At 43.6% G+C, this 19,592-nt stretch overlaps 1 protein-coding gene across 13 annotated transcripts in view; it reads left to right on the top strand.

Annotated features, from left to right (window-relative positions):
- Nucleotides 1–19,592, top strand: part of LOC1270684 (E3 ubiquitin-protein ligase SMURF2) — a 46,532-nt gene that overhangs the window by 8,964 nt on the left and 17,976 nt on the right. The window lies entirely within an intron of this gene.

Raw genomic sequence — 19,592 nt, 5'->3', positions numbered from 1 at the left:
CGGTGACATTCCGGCACACCTCGGCACACAGAAGCGGAAAATAGCTTTTCTTCGATGGCACGCAGCGAACACCACCCCGGGAGACGCTTTTTCCTTCGCGGGAACCACACGATGGGTTTTCTGCTTGCCTTTGTTAACCGATAAATAAAGGGAAAATTGTTCGAATAGATGAAGATAACTTCATCCTGTTGGAAGCGTTCTTCGTTATGACAATGGAAAGGTTTGGAAAGCGAGAGAGTGAAAAACATTCTTTCCATAGGGGATTTAGGGACAGAGGAGCGAGAGCACGTGTAAGGATTCCCGTGGTAGAACTTTCCTTTCCTGTTTTGAATGGTAAAGATAAAAAGCGGCTCGAGATGAATTATTAAAACCGAATAGGAGGAAAGGTGCTTTTCATCGAACTTTATCGAACAATCTGTGCAACCGGCCGGTGTGTTGATGTGCAGCTTTAAGCGCAGCGAGATGCAAATTAGTTGTCACCACCGCATTGCTTTCATCGCAGGTGTGTGTGTGTGTGTTGTTGATCATCAATCGAGAGTAGGAGAGAGAGAGAGCGAGAAAAATGCGAACATACAAAACAAAAATCCCACTAAGAAAATCCATATTCATTACGTTCAATTTTCCCGTTAGCGTAACGGTTCGGTGAGCATAAAATGACCACCCCAAATGCAATTCCGAGTGCAAACTCTCCGCCCGAGATGCGATAGTTTTTTTTTTTTTAACGCACACACCCCGGGGTGTGGCCTGTGTGTGTCGCACAGAGAAATGGAAAACGGATTTTCACGGCACCGCTTTTCGCGCGATTTGTGGAGCCAATATGGTGTGCCCCGGCCTGCGTTCAATTTGTTGCAGAATTGTAAAATTTTGCTAGCAGCAGCTAAATCCACCAGAGCGCATTTTATTTTTCCTTTTGCACCTGCAGCAAATTTAGTTTATTATTTATTGCGAACTTTTTTTCTATTTTTTTGTGGAGAAACCACCACAACACAAAGCCTGTGTGGAACTGTGGCGGTATATATGTTCGGCTTTAACACTGACCCCGGACAATCACCGGGGGGGAGGAAGACAAAAAATAAACGCGAGGACCGGATCAAAAACGGTTTAAAAATGGCATGAAATGGGTGAAACATGAAAAATCCGTATCATAAATTCGCACACTGTGTTGTGGTTTGGCCAAATTCCACCCCTCGGAAAGGCTTGCCAAAAAAAAAAAAGGTTATTTTTCGGAGAGGCACATTCCCCCCCCCTGGTGCTTAAGTTGGGTCCCGAGAAACGGATGAAATATTTTGCAGCGCACAATTCGTTTGATGTGCATTCGTTTTTTGCTTTTGCTGGTTGATGATCGTACAATTATAAAACCTTCATCTACCATGCCGATTCATTTCGTTGCGTATTGGGCATCCTTCGTTAAATATTCAGTGTCTCTAGTTCGCCTACCAATCCACCCACCACCAAATCATTGAATGTTATGCGATGCTTGAAACGAGGCGCATTAACTGTTGCCGAACATTATTACTTCAGCGTGTTGTGTTGTGCTTTATTGTTATTATTATAGTCGTTACACCACCAAACTCATCGATCACCTTGTGCGATTGTTTTTATTGCACCCGGGGCCAATGGCAAAAACACTTTAACAGCCACTAACACAGGCTGCAGGCACCGAGCCACACGTTTTATGCTGCCTCCGTTTGGCAGGAGGAGGCTTGGTATGTTTGCAATCGTGTTGCAACTCAAGGTCACGGGAGCTGTTTTGATGAATTAATTGGGGGGATCCGAGTGCACACCTCTAACTAAAAACACACACATCAAACAAACAAAAGTGAGCGGATGCAACATTCCACACGAGCTGTGTGTTTGTGTGTGAGGTGGCTAAGGAATATGGTGTACGTGTTATCGCTACACGATCTAGATTCATTTTCCGTTTCAAAGCCAACCAACCGTGTAACGGATCGTAAAGCCCTGGCGGTGGAGAAGAGTGGCGGGTTTGAGAGGTTGAGAGCCTTTTTCTGGTCGCTACTTCTTGTGAAATTGGGTTAAAGTGTGTTGATGTTTTTTTGCGACGCAGCACAGCAAAGTGAACACGAGCTATACATGAACATTCAGTCTTAAAGTTTCCTTTAATTTGCAGTCTCTCAAGGGTTCGCCTCTGTAAGAAGACAACGTCTCTAAACTGCATATGCAATTCGACAAAATACTGATGCCCTAAGCTGAATTATTGAATGACAATCCACAGAAACTCTTTCTTCAGAAAAGAACACAAGTAAGATTTAGTGTCAAACCCTAATCTGAACTTTGAACTCAAATGAAGCTACAAACAACTGGACTGCAAATTATAGAATAACTCCGTGGGAATTGCATACAAGCAAGAATTTGAGGGTTGTAGAATATCAGAGATTTTGTAGATTAGAGGAGAACAAACTGTCTGAAGTTCATACTTCACCCGATGATTAGTTTAGTTTTTCTTGAGGATGACAATGTCTCTCTCGAAACAAACATCCACATATTTCTTCCCTGTGTCTTCTTGGTTGGTTTGTCGATATCTTCAAGCGTTTCTTGATGTTTTATTCCTTTTGGTGCTCTTGCTCGCTTCATGGTTTGATTCTCTGACCTTTCTCTAAATGTAATCTACTATCTTTTGGTCCTGTGTTGCATAAACTACAATCGAAAGATCTAGGACCTGGGGGATGGTTTGGACGATACAGCTTTAGTCGTTAGAAAACCTAACTTTGATGATATCTTTTCTCCCGTATGGCCCAACCGACATTATCGCGCGACATTTGAAAATTTTGTATGAGAAAAAACGGGCTCAAAACGTTCTCAAATCGTGCTCATTAGCAGCACTAAAGAGCACGTCTCTGCAACGGTACGACAGCGTGTATCATACATCTAGTTTCTGTATACTACATTATTGTTCAATTTCTTTCATTCTCTCCATTCTCCCTACAAAGACTCTTACTCTCTTTTGTCCATTCTGCACATGCTTACGCTCTTTATTTTACCTTCTTACTCGCACATACATATTTACATACTCACACAATTCACACTGCCTAAAGCCGGTGCGGGATGCACACGTACCCGTCTTGCCTGCCTTCTCTCCTCGTTCTTCCTTTCCTCCAGCTTTGCCTTCGTCGAATGGTGTGTACGCGTCCTGCTTGCTTCCCTCTTGCTGCTCCCACGTGCTGCACTAGCGAGCTGGATGTTCGTCTCTACCTTCCTGCCGCTTCTCCTCTACCAGGCGCTATCACGTTGGAGGATCGGATCGTTCCTGCCTTCTTTCCTCTCCTGTTCTGTTTTCGGCACTCCTAGGGATAGACGGAAATATTAACTATTTTGCCAACAGCTGTTCAATTTAACGTCAAGCACAATACTTACCAACCAATTGAATATTGCTTCTGTTGTGGTCCGTGCTCACTTCCGTTCGTGCGTGTGTTACGATTTCTTTAAAAAAAAACGAAATTGATTTTATATCACAATTATCAATACAATTCAGTTTGATAAAGATTGATATAACCCTTTATTAAAAACTGTACTTACCAAATAGCTTTTCCGTACTGGTTTCACGAGAGAAAAAAAGGACACACACCGACGCGTCCTACCGCTTGCAAACTTGATTTCACACTACCACATTTTCATGTGAACGCGAAGCAGCGCCTTCCTCGTGTGGCTATACAGGTATTCCCCGATATACGCCATACTCGATATACACGATTTCGCTATACGCTTTTTTTCTAAATTTGACGGTTCTTTGAACAAGTAGTACTAATTTTAGAAATCGAATGTCAAATGCAAAATAAATTCCCTTTTGGTTGAATATTAAAAACCATTTCAAATGGTATAAAATTGAAAAATTCAGTTGAAATAAGATCAAATAACTAATTTAGTGGCTAAAACCTACCACTTCATGCAAAGTTATACGGATATTAGTTATAATTTGACTGAAAACCTCGAAATTCGACTTTCGCTATTGAATATTCGAGATACGCTATTGCCTCCGGTACGCATTGATAGCGTATTTCGGGGAGTACCTGTACAATGATACAAAGAGCGGGCGAGAGGAGAACGCTTGCGTGAACGATTGGTGTAGCAAGCGAATTTGGACAAGTCCCAGAAAAGCGAGACGCAAGAGTTTCTCTCCAACGATGGAAAGGGATGAGCTAAATGAAACATGCGTATCGTTGATGCGACACAGCCAAGTCGCAAGCAAATACAGACCAACACCCAGAAGAGCGAGGCAGAATGAAAAATTTTGTGAATGTTAGAATGAGAAACATGATAGATACACATAAAAATCGCGCGATAATGCTGGTTGGGGGTGATTCACGCATACCTATGTGTCTGAAGAAAGCTCTTTAATACTCTGTTTGGTTCGCATTCTGTCCTAGAATGTTTTATGTCTTTTAGCTACCTAGTCTGGACACCATCAGTTAAAAAAGCACAGCCATGGAAAGATCAGAATGCATTTAGAAGAAATTTAAACGGATTGCGGTCTGCAGATTTCTTCATGGTTCATAGTCCTCTTTCTGTTACACATCACATGGAAAACCACCATTATGAAGAATATGAGGATATTCAATTTGAGAATCGAACTAAGGATGCGCTTGTTGCATGTACCGCGCGTTGACACCTGTACCATTGGGCGGATCCATTTGATCGGCGTTAATTGTGCTATAAAAAGGCAACCAACTGTTCGCCTGACTCACTTTAAATGTAGCTTGTATTGTTCTTAATTCACGTATAATTGTTACAACCTTACGAAAAAGCCTAGTAAATATGAAATCATCTATTACGTATTTTGCTAATCGCTTCGCTTTGTTGCGCATTAAACAAGTCACAAAGAGTGAAGTAGAAGAAGGTTGATGTAATCGATAAAATTATTCGCTATGGTTTCTGTGAGTGAGGGGGAGCCACCATTCGTCCATCTCATTGTAGTGCATTAAATTCGCACCCCGGTTTACCGCATGGGAATGAATCATCTTTCGCCTAACTTGCGATGATGAGCGCGTGTGCTGGTTTATCTTCCCCGCCGAAACCAACCTTTGCACCGCGGCGGGGATCGGTTGGGGCTGGGCTTTGATTTTACCAAATTTGTCTACTTTTTTGTTTGTGGGGCGAAGTCCGCCTGTTCGCGGTTGTATTTTGAGTTTCTCTGGTGCCTCATCGAGGGAGAAGGACGGTAAAGGGTTTCGCGAAATGAGCACACCAACACCGTCCTCCTTCGCCCACTGTCGAACGGGAGGGCGTGTAAGATCAATGACTTTGATCGCAAATTGTTCGAATAGCTCGAGCCCGAGAAGGGGGGATATGGTGTGTGTGTGTGTGTACCGCAAGAAGTGCATACGGTGCCGGCAAGCTCGGGTGAGGAAATGAACTTTCGCCCATGGCGCCAACCCCGACAGAGCGCCACGGTTACGTGCGATTCGGCTCCTTTTAGCTTGTTGTTGTGGTTTTTTTGGTTTGTTTGTTGAAATTGTTTTCCTCTGTAGTTGCTAATTTTAGTTCGCACATTTATATATATACACATACGTCGGTGCGGTGCGGTGTGTGTGTTGTTATTCGTCATCTATGCGCGACCCGTTAGCACCACCGGTTGGCTTCTCTCGCATCGTAAATTACAACCAATGCACAAAACCACACCGTGCAAAGACAAGGTTGTTATTATGGTTCTTGCCAAACTGGCCTGCTTGTCCACCCCTCTCGCGACTCGGCGCCAAAGCAGAAGATTGAGGGCTGATGGAAAGCGATCCCACCGGCGTGTTATCCACATGGTGTCGGCGGTTTTTTGGGTGTTGTTGGACACGCTTGTATCATTTTATTTTATTTTTATTGCTTTATCTGTTTTGTTGCGCCTGTCTGTCGTTATCGGTAGCTGCTGCTGTCATGATTGATTTTTTCTTCACTTTTATTTTACACAGAGAGTTTCTTATCACACATGCAGACCCAAAGCATATAGGCCGGCCACCACTACCAACCCATCATCAACTGATAAGTACGCAACTTTGCGTAACCATTTCTTTGACCCGAAGCGCGTGTCACTAAGGTGTCATTAGGTTTGCTTGTCGATGGCTGTTGTTAGGTGGGGCAGAGGCAGAGGGCATTCGATGCATCATTCGATGCATCATAATGCGGTGGAAGGTGAATCATTGATGGGGTAAACATATATATCATTGTTTGTAAATAAATATATCATTGTTAGTTTAACAAAATAAACATTTAGTTCAGGAATTTGTGTCTACCTTCAAAAGAAGTCCCCCAAAAAACCAAATTTCCTTGAAGTTTAAAGATCCCTTTTCGAACAATAAGCTCGTTTAGCTAATATGAATCATTTTTGCATCTTCAAAGCCTGCCTCCCGCTTCCAAGACCTCGCTTTGCAAAAAACGCAATTTTCCAAATGAAGAATCCATTATCCCGAGGCGCATCATTGGTGTGGTGTCTTCTTCACACCTTTTCCCGTACCCTCATTCTTGCTGATTGTGCATTCGTATTTGATCCAAACGTGTTTTGTGTATGTTGGGACCACAGAACAACACACACACACACACACGGGGACTGGGATTTTGTTTGCTCCTCTCGCACATGCTGTTCGCTTGGGTCCGCGTTTGTGCACGCCCCAGAGCATCCCAATGCCGATCTGTCCAATTAATTAGAGTTATGGCATTCCATTCGCTTGCCATAAATTCTCATTGCTCTGGTATACGCCAACGGGGACGCGCAGGAAGAGCTCTGTGTGGTGGGAGAAGAAATGAAAGGGGTAAGCAAAAACGGGTGAGTGTGTGAGCGCGCGCGCGCGCATCTAGTCTGAGGAGGATCCCGCGTATATGCACCCGAGCCGTTGCCGCTGCCGCCACACAAGGTCGACCTCTGAGGGAAGATTTTGTGTGATTGTTTGTATCGTTTTCGGCTGCCATGGTTGGCTTGGCTGCGCTCCGTGCACATTTAACGTTTTGCTTCACACTTTTCGACGCCTCGGCTGGTACAATCAGCGTGAAACCGCAACGGGAAGAAAATTGCTAAATTAATCTATCCAGCAGTTTGCCGCTGCTGCTCCAAATTCAAATTCCAGTGGTGCCCCCAGTGTGTACGGTCTGCCGTCGCCGTATCCAACGTTTCCGGAGGGAAGTGGTGCTGCTGACTCATGCTTGACCCGTTTCCCGTTTCATGAATTACGGTACGAATTTTACGTATCGTGCGTAACGTTGGCTGCCGTCGTCCTCCCCTTCCGGACAGATGCATCTATGTGCATGACTTTATACATCACAAAAAAGGTTGTTATTTAAAAAAAAAGGAAAAATGGGGAATAAAATAAATTGCCAATAAAAAAAGGCCGAATGGGGGCCGAAGCTTTGAATGTGTCTCCTCGTTCGTTAGTGTGGGGGGGGGAAGCACAAGAAGGAGCCGTCTAGACATTAGAGAGAGCGCTCTATTGCATTAGCCCGGGGTGGCGGGCTGCTACGCTTCTGTCGATGCGGGCGATGAGCAAAGAAAGCGAAAGGCTGGACAACAGCGGGCGGGGGGGAGTGGCTCACACGCAAAACCCAATCATCGTTTTGGATCCCTTCCCCGGCCATCAACGGCAACCAACTGCAGACGAACTAAATTGCCAATGTCCTGGGACTCTGTGTGGTATGACGCCTTTTATGTGTGTGTGTGTGTGACGGGGGAATAAGGCTGGCCATAAAAATAAGGACATATGAAGATCGCAAAGCTGGTGGAAGGGAAATGATGTTTGATTCGTTTTAAAATAAGTCACATACGTTTAAAATAAGGGGCACCACGACGACACGAGGAGAGCGGCAGAAGCGTGTGCATTCTCGAGTGCGCTCGTTGGATAAGATAAACGAAAAGACCTTGACTTGAAGGACGCGCTTTGTTGGAAGTTGGAAGTGGAGCTGAAGTCGATAACATTCTCCTACCGTGTCGTGTGGTGTGGTGTGTGCGTTGTCATGCTTTTCTAATATCGTATCGTTCTTGCTGGTGTGTCGTTTTTTTTCTAGATGCAGGGCTTGCCTGACACACTTTGCGATGTGAACTGGGCGTACTTTGTTGTTGAAGGATGGTATTTAGACTAATTCCAAGTGTTTGTACTGTGCCAAAATATGTTTTCAATATCGAAATCATTTTTTTATGTCGTTGTGATTCATCTAAAAATGAATTGTTATGTTTATTAAATTTGCAATGATTTAAATTTTACAGATAAATTGTTTGGTTCAATTTTATTTGGTTTTGGTTTGACTCTCGTCCCAAACGGAATGTGTTGATACAGTGAGGTGCGTAGCTATAGGATCGTTTGTTATTAGGAAGCGTAAAAATCTATGTTTTTCAGAATTTATTTCAAACTCATATTACAGGGTTTTCCAAGTCAGTTTCGAATGTAAACGTTGTTATTCACCGCATGCAAAATGTTGTTCCACATCGATCTGACATTTCATTTCCATCACAATAATTTTTAATTTCTGCAGCATGATTTTCAACACGACTCAAGCTGGATTGGGCTCGCAAATCATGTGTTGAAACTGAAATTTCATTTTGAAACAAATAAACCGTTTGACAGCTGTTGAAAAACATCTTGGATGCGATGAATAACAATGTTTACATTCGAAACTGACTTGGAAAACTCTGTATAATCTTACATCTTTTCACCAAAATGAATATTTGTGATTTCAAAACAAAGCTTAATGATCATATGGAGTGCTAAAATTCTTCTCGGGACGTGTCAAAAATCACATATGGACACATTTTATTTAGTTACAATGCATCTCCTTAAAACATCAAATTATCGCCCGCTTATATCGCAAAAGCGTTACCCAGCAAACCCTGCAATTTAGTGTAAAATCAAATTTTCGATCATAGATATATGAAATTAGCTCGACCTCACAGCAAGATGTCACTGTCTGCTACTCAAATGCTAACTTCAAAGACACTCGTTATGGATACGGCAAATGTGTGTGGAAAATGAAAACCTTGTGCAAATTGTCTGAAGCTAGCGATAACAAAATTTAAAAAAAAATGGTTCTATTGCGACAAGAGCGCAACCCCTCAAGTGTACTTCAACCATTGTTCAATGTGCATCGTGGCTTCTCTCTATTTGCCTTTGCCCTTGCCCTTTGAAGATGGGTTTGCATCTGTGTCATTCTGTGCAGATGGGGATGGAGCGACATTGGCGAATTTATTTAGCTAAGGAATTAGACAATCTACATAGCCATATGATTTTGAGACATCAAAGTAAGTGGCTCAAGTCAAGAAGGAAGGCGACTAGCGTTTAATGGGGAAATTTGGAATATTTTTTAAAAATATTAAGACTAATTTAAGCTTAATTAAAGCATTGTTGCCTATTGTTACTGTAAAAAAAAGAGCAAAATTCGTGCACCATATCCCCCTCATCCCGTGTGTTTGGTTCGGACAGATGAGTAAGCCCCCAGAAAAAGAGCATCGGATGTTCGCCTCTGCGTGTGTGGTTTTTTTTGTACCGTTCTCTCCTCCCTTTTGTTATTCTTGTCATCATCTTGGCTTGTGCTTGCTCGCTCGTCGCGCGTTAGAAAGTGATCTTTCCGTTGGCGCTGGGGATGAAGATGCTGTATACACATACACACACACACAGTCGGTGGTAGCGGCGACGAAAAGACGCGCCCTGAGTTCACCCGTGAATGTACCCGATGAGCGGACGCCACTGTCTACTGACTAGTACTGTAACTAGCAGTGGGCAGCTTGCTCTGGTGGCGGCAGTAGCAGCGGCCTTAACGAGGGAAGCAGGAAGGGATGAAAAATAAATTTTGCTAAGCGCCAGTGAAGCGCCACTGCCTGTCGTCGTCGGGGAGTGGTTTTTTTTTGTCGCCGCGCCGTCGTCGTGCCTGCGAAATGGTTCTTCGGCAGATTGTCCCCTCCGCGCACCACGGACCCAAATTTATTCGAAACCCATCGCCAACAGAGAACGCCAGCGCGCGTTGTCATCGTCGCCATGGCTCCTCTTCTGAGTGATGCCGTCCCCAACAGGCATGTCGCCAAATGGGGAGGAGCGTGTGCGCCCGCGAGAGGGCATGGTTCTCTTGCGGCGGGGTGTGTGTGTGGTATGTTTTCTTGCCCACTCCGGTGGTTCACGCTTAATTCGGTGGGGGTGGGGTAGTGGTAATAGTAGCCGACTGGCGCATTTTCCACCCCCGAGCGCCGGAAAGAAGCTTCTTGTGTGTGTGTGCGCCCCGCTCGCCTGGCGCTAAAGGATGGTGTTGTTTTTGTTGTTGTTGCTGGTGTTTTGGTTTTCCCCGTGCTCCGGATAGATACCGAGTTTTCCGTGTTGGTAGAAAATTGGCGATCGCGACCTATTGGTAGAGGGATGTAGAATGGAGGAAACCTATTTTAAGTTCCCGCCAAGTGGAGAGGGCCAAGTGAAACTGAGACGCAATTGGATCTTCCCTGGCGTGGTTTGGTGGAAGGCAGAAGGAAGGTGCGGAGGAGGGCACAGATGCAATAAACGAGCGAATATAATATCACCATTGGCGTGCGGTGGTAGTGGTGGTTCTTTTTTTTTCTTCTTATTTTGATGCTGATGCCTCCTTCTCGGGGTGTTTGTGATGAGGTAATAATATCTTAACGGTTCGTCACGTTGTGCAAAAAGATCGGTTTATGGGTGGTGTGAGGTCGCATGGCGTATTGCTTTCTTTTGATTCCCCGGTTAGGAAGGCGAACGAATAGAGGCCGGCCAACATCACCATCCTTGTCTTGCGAACGCGTGAGCTGCTGTTGTAGTACTCACGCAAACGGAAACTGATGAGGGGTGCCATCGGGTGTGGTTTTTACAATGATTTGAAATGTGATTCCCCCTGTCTCCCTTTTGACACGGGCGTTTTGTTTATTTGGGACGCGCATGGAAGTTTAATTGACAGACGCGCCACGGTTTTATCGCTTTATGTTTTTTTTTTTAAGATCAAAAAGCATAATGGGCACTGAGGGGAGGAAGATTTTAATGTGGGTAATTTCAATCAGTTTATGAGCTGTTACCTTTGGTTTTGAAAATCACAAAAGAAAGCCAATCAAAAACCATGAAAACCAAAGCGGATCGGATCAGTTTTATTGGGGTTTAAGCATGTGTTGCCAGGAGCGACACTGGTGGCGGAGATGTCAACGCAAGGATCCTTGACAAGCGCGTACTGCGTTCAAGACTCGACTTGGACCGATCATCGATACACGATTAAGGGTTTTTTTCAAGTAGCTAAGAACATTTCTTCCAGTCTAGTCCTTAACTAACAAAACGATCATTTGTAGAAAATAATATTTGGCACTATTTTGCCCGCATATGGTCAAAACCATGATCAAACAAGAGCTCTCTCTCTCCTACACTTTTTCCTACCAGTGTTCCTACTATCTCAACGCAAGATCTTGCACACGTTTACCTGTTCGTAAATTTGCATGTTTTTCTTTCACACGCTGCTCGCAACCAATCGCCCCTAGCCATTCTGTGTATGTGTGTGTTTGTGCTTGCGTGGAATTCAAAGCTGGTGTGTGTTTACCTTCCACTGCACCGGCTCTCGCTCTCCGGCACAACACTCACTGGTGTGTGCTCTGGTGTTGGTTTCGCGTTCGTTTATTTAATTTCCTTCGCACTATAGCAATCACTTTCCGGCTGCGAATGGAACTCCCGCCAGCTCTAGCGAGGTGATGGTGTTTCACCCCAACCCTCCCACCATTCCACCAGCCCAAATTATGATGATGATGATGCGGTGCCACCCTTCCGCACACACTATTTCTCGCTTAAACCCGTTTATGTGTGGAGTCGTTGGTGGTGGTTGTCCTGCGTTGTATTTTGGCGAGCAATTTTTTGTTGCTGTTTCGGCTTCTTCTACACCTACTACAACTACTACTAAGCGAGCATCATTTAGTGTGTGGGGCGGGGGGAGTAGTGACCGTATTTTGTTACTCGTCTCACCAGAGACCTAGGTGTGCGCAAAAGCGGTCTGTTAGTTTGTGGAGAATACCATTATTTAGACCTTTCTACGTGCGTGCGCTTGACCGCACAAGGCAACACTAACCGCACAGTGCGTGTGTAAACCTTTGCCCGAAAAAATAAAACACAGTACAGTACATCCGTTAAACGGTCTCGGTTGTTGTCCGTGGAAGCAGCACAAGCAAGCTATCTAAATTCCGCCTTTTTCTACCGTTTTTTGCCCCCCTTTTGTTCGTTGTTTCATGAGACATGGTGCACTATGGTGCAATAACAATACACTTAAACACGTTACAAAAAAAAAACAAACTGTACATTGTTGGATTTAAAACACGACGAAAAAGTGAGAACCGTTGCACCATTTTCAAACCAACCGTTGCAAAAAAACATCGTCTGTTTAAATGCATAACATTTGCATTACAGCAGTGTGTGTGTGTTGTGCTTTTTTGTAGATACTTTTGGGGAGGTTTTTTTTAAAGATTTTTTTACAGGTAAAAATGCATTGCTGCAACGCGAGAGAAGAAAAAAAACAAACGAAATCCAGTCAGTTCTCTTTTTAATGCTCATTTGCCTAAAGCTTTAATGCAATGAATATTTAAAAATATATCTTAATCTCTTCCGTTTGGTGGCGTTAAGCAGTTGATCTTCTTAATGAGCTCAGCGCAGAATGCTTTGTTGTAAATTCTGCATGAGTGTTATAAAAAAAACCCTAGTTTTGCTCCTGAACTATAATAGGGGAAAACGGAGCACGAAGTCATTTAAAACAAAAAAGCCCATATCAATTTAAAAAAAATATTGGGGAAATATTACTTAATTTTAATCCCTAAAGTTGGATTGGATCGTCCGCTCTCCTGTGTAGCAAATATGCACTACAAAACATTTTGTAAATATTTATTTTTTTCACAAAGTGTCATCTAGCTCCCTTTTTCTTTACACGCCTTTCGTCGCCTGTTTGATCGCTCGCGATCATTGCGAGATAAACGGTGAAGGAAACAGAAAATAAAAAGCAACCAAATAAACCGGCCTCTCAAGCATAGAAGAAAGAATTTAAGCCAGTTTGGTCTAGCCCCGAGAAGAGTTAGAGCGACGTAACTTAACGATCGAAAAACAAATCCACTTCTCACTCGCTAGTGGTGGGGGGGTGCTGCTGTTGCCGCCGTGTGTGTGTGTTGATGTGGTGAAGAGATTTGCGAGATTAAACCATTTTCCTGCTGTCCCTCCGGCGTGGCCCCTGTCTGCCCTTGTGTTTCAGTTAATCCTCCTTCCTCCTTTTCTCACAATTTACGGCTTCCCCAATCAGCAGCAGCATCAACGCCGCGCCACAGCGCCGCCGATCGTTTGATTTGCGAATGAAGATCGTTCATGCGTCTGCTGCTGCTGCTGCTCTGGTCTCAGAAACCACTTCCCCTGGCATGATCAGATCGACTGTCCCGCGATACTTATAAATCACCGAGCGAAGGGAAGGAAGGGAAGAAGACAGGTGTGTGCGAGTGTGTGTGTGTATGTGTATTTGTGTAGAATAAAATCCTCCCCGAAAGGGTGGGAACGGAATGAGTGGGAAAAGGAATAAAGCAACAACAACAACAAGCGTTCGATTATGCGCGAAACATTTAAAACATGATTCAGCTTATGATGAGGAGAAGGCAGCCGTGGAAAAATTGGCGAGAGAGAGAAAGACCACGCACATATGATATGATCCATTGAACCTTGGCTTCTCCCTTTCCCCACAGGTTTCGGTGGGTTTTGTATTTGGCCCGATTTAACGTCGGTTCCGTTTACTTTATGATGGTGATGCATTGGCCTGTTGTTGCCGCTGGTTTGCTTTTTTGGCACGCCGAAGATGATTCATCGCGCGAATGCGCGGGAATGTGCATGATGTTTTGGGGGCACAAAGAGAGCGTGCACAATCTGAACGTGTGTATCGTTCGAGGTGAGCTGTCTTTTACGATACATTTTGCGTTTTCAGGGTTTTCCAGGGGTTCTCATAGTTGTCGGACACTTCCTGGACTCTTTCTTATTGGAAGTGAACTTCATATGATGAAAATTGGAGTTTATGGCACCGTTTTTGGACAGGCTTCTTGGATTCCTATTGGATTTGTCCAACAAGGATGCTATAGCGTCCAATTCCTGTTACATTAAGTTCATTTCATGTAAGAAAGAGTCAAATAAGTGTCCCACAGCTATGAGAACGTACGTCACAGAACGCAAAGTCTCTTGGTCGTTGGCATAGAATTCAAAAGCAAATTGCATCGTCCTTGAGCAGCGAATGATGATGATGACGTTTTTGTTCCATTTTCCAAGTGAGAAGACGTGCACAGACGTGCATTCTCGATGATAGTGGTCCTTGAAGAAGGCATCCACCGGCGGGCCACAAAACCGATGATGGACTGGGCATCGAAAGCACCGAAAAAGAAGGGGCGTGTTGAATGTGCTGAAAAGATGAGACGAATTTAGACACAAAAAAAAAAACACAGAAATCAAATCGATCCACAAGGGACCACACAGAGAGCGCTACGCTACGAGATTGTCCCGGGTCCAGGGTCGAAACCGCGTCTAAAGCAGAAGAGCATCAAAAAGGCAACGTAAATGCACAAAACAAAAAACACACACGCCTCAACACAAATCGCAATAATGTCTTAACTTGCCGCTGAGAGAGCCCTCTTCGGCGGAAAACGCGCGCGCGTAATCTGTACACGCTTGGGCCATTTTTTTAATGTTTTTATTTGTTTTATGCGTTCCTCTTTACATCTTACTTAAGAAGGTGAAGAAGGCGTCCGAGAGGGATGTGCATCGTATCTTGTATGGGGAGGCGACAACAACACAAAGGAGATCAGTGCAGGTCAATGATTACACACACACACACACAAGAGGGAGTCATGCAGCAGAAATTAGCAATTTGATTCATTTGATTTGGTTCGGGTTTTTTCTTCTTCTTTTCTGTTCTACTTTTGGAGTTCAAGGAGTGTTTTGGGTGTGGCTCGCGATGGGTTTGCCATTATCGGTCGGATTGTGTGCTTTTGAAATTTCACAAACCACAAAAACTGAGGCTTAAACAAAAAGTCGAGTTTTGATTGACCATTCTTGTCTTATAACTTGTGGACATTAAACGTAATATTTTTGAAAATAATTATTCATGAAGGCAATGTCTTCGCTTAAACCACATTAAGATTTTGGAGAAGAAAAATTTCATTTTAAATCCACTAAAAACCCGTCGATTTGAACACACCCAGCTGTAAGAGAGTGTAAGCATCATCATCATTATATTCTGCCACTCTTCAGCCATTGAAATGCAGCCCTTAAAGTTCTGAACTTGAGCTCTTTTTGTGGCGCTCCAACAATGAAACCTCCCCAAAATGCGCCCTCATTACTCGTGGCTCTGGCTCTGGTGGCTTATTTAACTTCGAGTGGTGGTTGGTCCCTTCGTCATCGTTGCAGACACACATAGACGGTGGTGTGCTGCAGGCAGCGACTGGTCGAATTGGCGCGACACCAGCGCCATGTGTCTCGGTCCATTTTTGCGTTCCACGGTCGTCGTCGTCCGTCGGGCTCCGAGGGGGGCTTTTTTTTGGGACGGATGTCGGCGCCGGTATTTAAGCGTTATTTTCTTCTTCTTCTTCCTTTTTGTGTTGCTCCTCCTTCTGGTCATTTTGGGAAGCCCTCTCTGTTTCCGACCGTGTGTTGTGTACGGAGCAAAATCCATACACAGAGAGACACAAAAAATGGCAGTGATCATACGTAACATTATTGGCAGGCTAATTCTAACGTGGCTTTAGTGAAGGAAACAGAGCCCCCGACCGGAGGTAAAGTTGAAAGTAGTGTTCGGCCCGGGAAGGCCTGTTTTAATGTGGCCAAATGATATTATGTTTTTGCGTAAGCGCGTTACTGCAGCATTTGTGCAATTAAAATGATATAACGTGTAGATTACAAGGGAAAGGGAAATGATGCGATTATTATTAGCAATTTTCAATTTGACAGATAGTCACACTTTTTTTGGCAGTTATTGGTTGTGCAATCGATAGGAGAAAGTTATGTTTTATTGTTAGTGAGCGTCTATCTTTTTGGTTTAACATCCTTTCGATTTCGAAACAAGAATATAAATTAAACGTAAAATCTAAAAAAATATGAACATTAGGGTAAATGTACCAATAGTGGTGCACTTTGTAGTGGTACAGATGTGTTTTAATGGATTTAAAGTGTCAGGAAGGACAATTTCTGAATATTTTAACACATAACAGTTGGGAAAAGTTTTACCTTTGCAATCACAACCATTTTTACCATGAAACACATCAAATTTACGAAAAAATGCATATTTTTGTGACTGCTTCGTTGTACCTATAATGGTGGTATGGTTCCTATAGTCGTCGTATTGTGTTCCTATTAGAGATGGGTTATGCGGGTCGCACCCACGGTTCCGCTCCGGTTCCGGCAAGTATGATACCGATTCCGATTCCAGAGAGAAGGAATCGCTAGTTCCATCGGAATCATCCGGAATCGTCCGGAATCGTCGGAATCGTCCGAAATCGTCGGAATCGTCGGAATCGTCCGGAATCGTCCGGAATTGTCCGGAATCGTCCGGAATCGTCTGAAATCGTCTGGAATCGTGCGGAATCGTCGGAATCGTCCGGACTCGTCGGAACAGTCGGAATTGACCGGAATCGCCCGGAATCGACCGGAATCGTCTGGAATCGTGCGGAATCGTGCGGAATCATAGTCAATCGATAGTAGTGAATAGTAGAGCCGATTCCGGTCGATTCCGACTGTTCCGACGATTCCAGACGATTTATGTTCACCCCGCCGCCGCATATGTCAATGCTGTCTGTCGTACATTTAAGCCAGGAATGTCGCGCACTGAGTTCCTCAATATCGTTCGATATGGACGCTAGCATCTTGTGTTATGCACTGAATAAATGACATGAAATGAAATGGAATTCCGACGATTCCAGACGATTCCGGGCGATTCCGGGCGATTCCGGGCGATTCCGGGCGATTCCGAGCGATTCCAGGCGATTCCGGGTGATTCCGACGATTCCGGGCGGTTCCGGCTTGTCGGATTGAACCTACCCTTCGGAACTGGGTCCGAAATTTATTGGAATCGTCCGGACCCAGTTCCGCTTTTTTGTGCGTTTTGCCCAACTCTAGTTCCTATAGTGGTTGTTGGCACGATATCGACCTCGTGCGAAATCTGTCAGGCGAATATTGACATATATCGAGCTATCTTGATAATAGCTCGAATAAGTCACAATAAACCCCTCAGATGGCGCTATAACATACAGACAAGGACGAAAATACGAGACAGCTAGATCTCCAATATTAGGGCCAATTAGGAGATAGTTCATCTACGGTCAACTTTAGGGCAAACAAGGTCAAGGAAATCAGTTGATCGAGTAATATGCCGCCATCGTAAAAGGGACAGTAGCAAACTTACATTGAAAGAAGAAAGACTATTTTTTTAACTGTGCGGTGAAAACCCTATACGCGAGAGCCAGTTGCAAGAAAGTCTGCAAAGCTACCAAAATAAACGGATTGTTACCAGGCGCAACAACAGTGGTGGTAAACAAAGATGCCTCAAAAACAGTGTATAATATCAATGGAACTTAGTTTTGAAGCTGTTTTTGTATGAATAGCAAAGATTACTGCCATAATTTCGATTTCTTACATAATTTGATCGTAAAAAATGTATGAATTTGGTTGATGAAAATATTGACTAAAGTGTTATACATTTCTAAGTTCCTGTCGTCAACCCACACCGGGAAGAGTGTGCTTGATTTGAAGTCAATTTTTCACTCAGCCAGATAAGCAAATGTTGGCCTTTGTTTGGTAAATTAATTACAGCAAACTCATATATGTTGCTTATTTTAATGAAAACAGTACGACATGTCAAAAATATCGATGAAAAAATCTAAAATGTCATATTTTTTAATTGATTTTATAACTAAGACCACTATAGGAACATGCCTATTTTGCGTGCTTATAATGGCACTATTGTAAAAAAAAACACTTAAAAATGCATAAATATGGTCAAAAGGAACATAATTTTAGTAAAACAATAACATTACATGACAGTTATGTTGAAAAACTAGTAATTGCGTGGTTATTATGGTCTTTTAGAACGTTAACAGAAATATGAGTTTCGTTATAAAATCCTAAAGGAATTTTGGAAAAATGTTGACACATTTCACAAAATAATGGATTTTTAAGTCACCAAGTAACGGAATGGCCCCATTTAACTCTTAAACTCTTTGTTAAAGGTTTGAGAAAATTTCACACTAACATTAATAACTTAAATACTTTTAATATATTGTATAAAACGCATTTTAGTGCAATATTACCACTATAGGCATGTTTACCCTAATTATTTTGATATCACCTTTATCTCATACATTATGCAAGTATGAAATCGCATTTTCCCTTACTTATGGTGTATGCAATTTTATTTATTTAGAAGTTCGCAATTTGTTTTGTCTTTGTGATGCATTCGTCGCGGTTTATTTATTTTTCAGCAATTCTTCCAGCCTTGGTGGTACACAAATGTGCCAAAAGGCACTGCAGCCAACACTCTCTTGGCAGTGTGTGATGTCTGTTTTTCATCATGTTTTGTATATTTTTTGTTCTGCCTCACTGCACTTGCCAATCACCGTTCGGAGGAGAAATTCAGAGGTCGTGGCGTGTGCGGGAGGGTAAAAGGCCACCTCCGGTTTTGAACGCGACACAGACAGACAACACACAAACCAGACGAGACCCAACTGTGCACGGTGCATTGCAGTTGCCGAACCCCAAACGCCCCAAAATGCAGCAGCCCCCTGCACGGAACAACAATATTTATTCAATATTGATGGATTAATTGATTGGCCGTATTATTAAACAATTGCGAATAATTAAAAATAATTGAAATGAGCGAGATGCTATGCCCACTTCCTCCAAAGGTCCTCTTTCCGTACTCGCGATGAATTAATCGCGCCCCAGTTGATATTTAATTGTTATTAATGTTATTGCGTTTATGATTGTGCATTCGTAATAACACTCCAGCGGTAATGCAATGTTGTCTAATCACTCACTATCATTCATTCCCACTTCGACAAGATCTCCTGCTGATATGGACGCACACACACGATCCGGAAACATGCTGCGGTCTTGCTCCGATATCATGCCATTTCCTTATACACGGGGCCAGCTCGGAGTGTTTTTGCTCGGTAGCTCCAAAACGGCAAGAAACCTTGCACACACCGTACCAGCCTGCATCGCCCACACCCCACCCGGTACAGAGTGCGTGAGAAAGTACATCGTTCGGCCCAAGGGGGGAGGTTGTGCCGGGCACGAAATGAAATTAAAATTATCATTAGCGCCACAACACGGTGAGGCTTGGCGGCCGATGGGAGCTGCAGTGGCTACGGTCGTTGATCGAATCGACCACGCGAAACGACACACAGGAAGTCTAATCGAGATTGATAAGTATATGCAGAGTTGGTGTTTGTGTGTGGCTCCATCGATCGAATAGGAGAGTTGTGTATGATTGTGTACAAACTGCAGCATTAGCTGTGTGATTGTGCAGTAAAGATCCAACCAAAGATCGCGCATTATGCGCGGCGCGGCATTTCAGTTCCATCGCCATTTAATCTCGCGAGTGATTGATACATTTGTGTCCTCGGGTGGTTTGTTGCGTTA

This window comes from Anopheles gambiae, chromosome 3, assembly GCF_943734735.2.
Source record: "Anopheles gambiae chromosome 3, idAnoGambNW_F1_1, whole genome shotgun sequence".
Classification (NCBI taxonomy): Eukaryota; Metazoa; Arthropoda; class Insecta; order Diptera; family Culicidae; genus Anopheles; species Anopheles gambiae.
The sequence above is the reverse complement of the archived record's forward strand: the minus strand, read 5'-3'. Positions and strand labels throughout refer to the sequence as shown.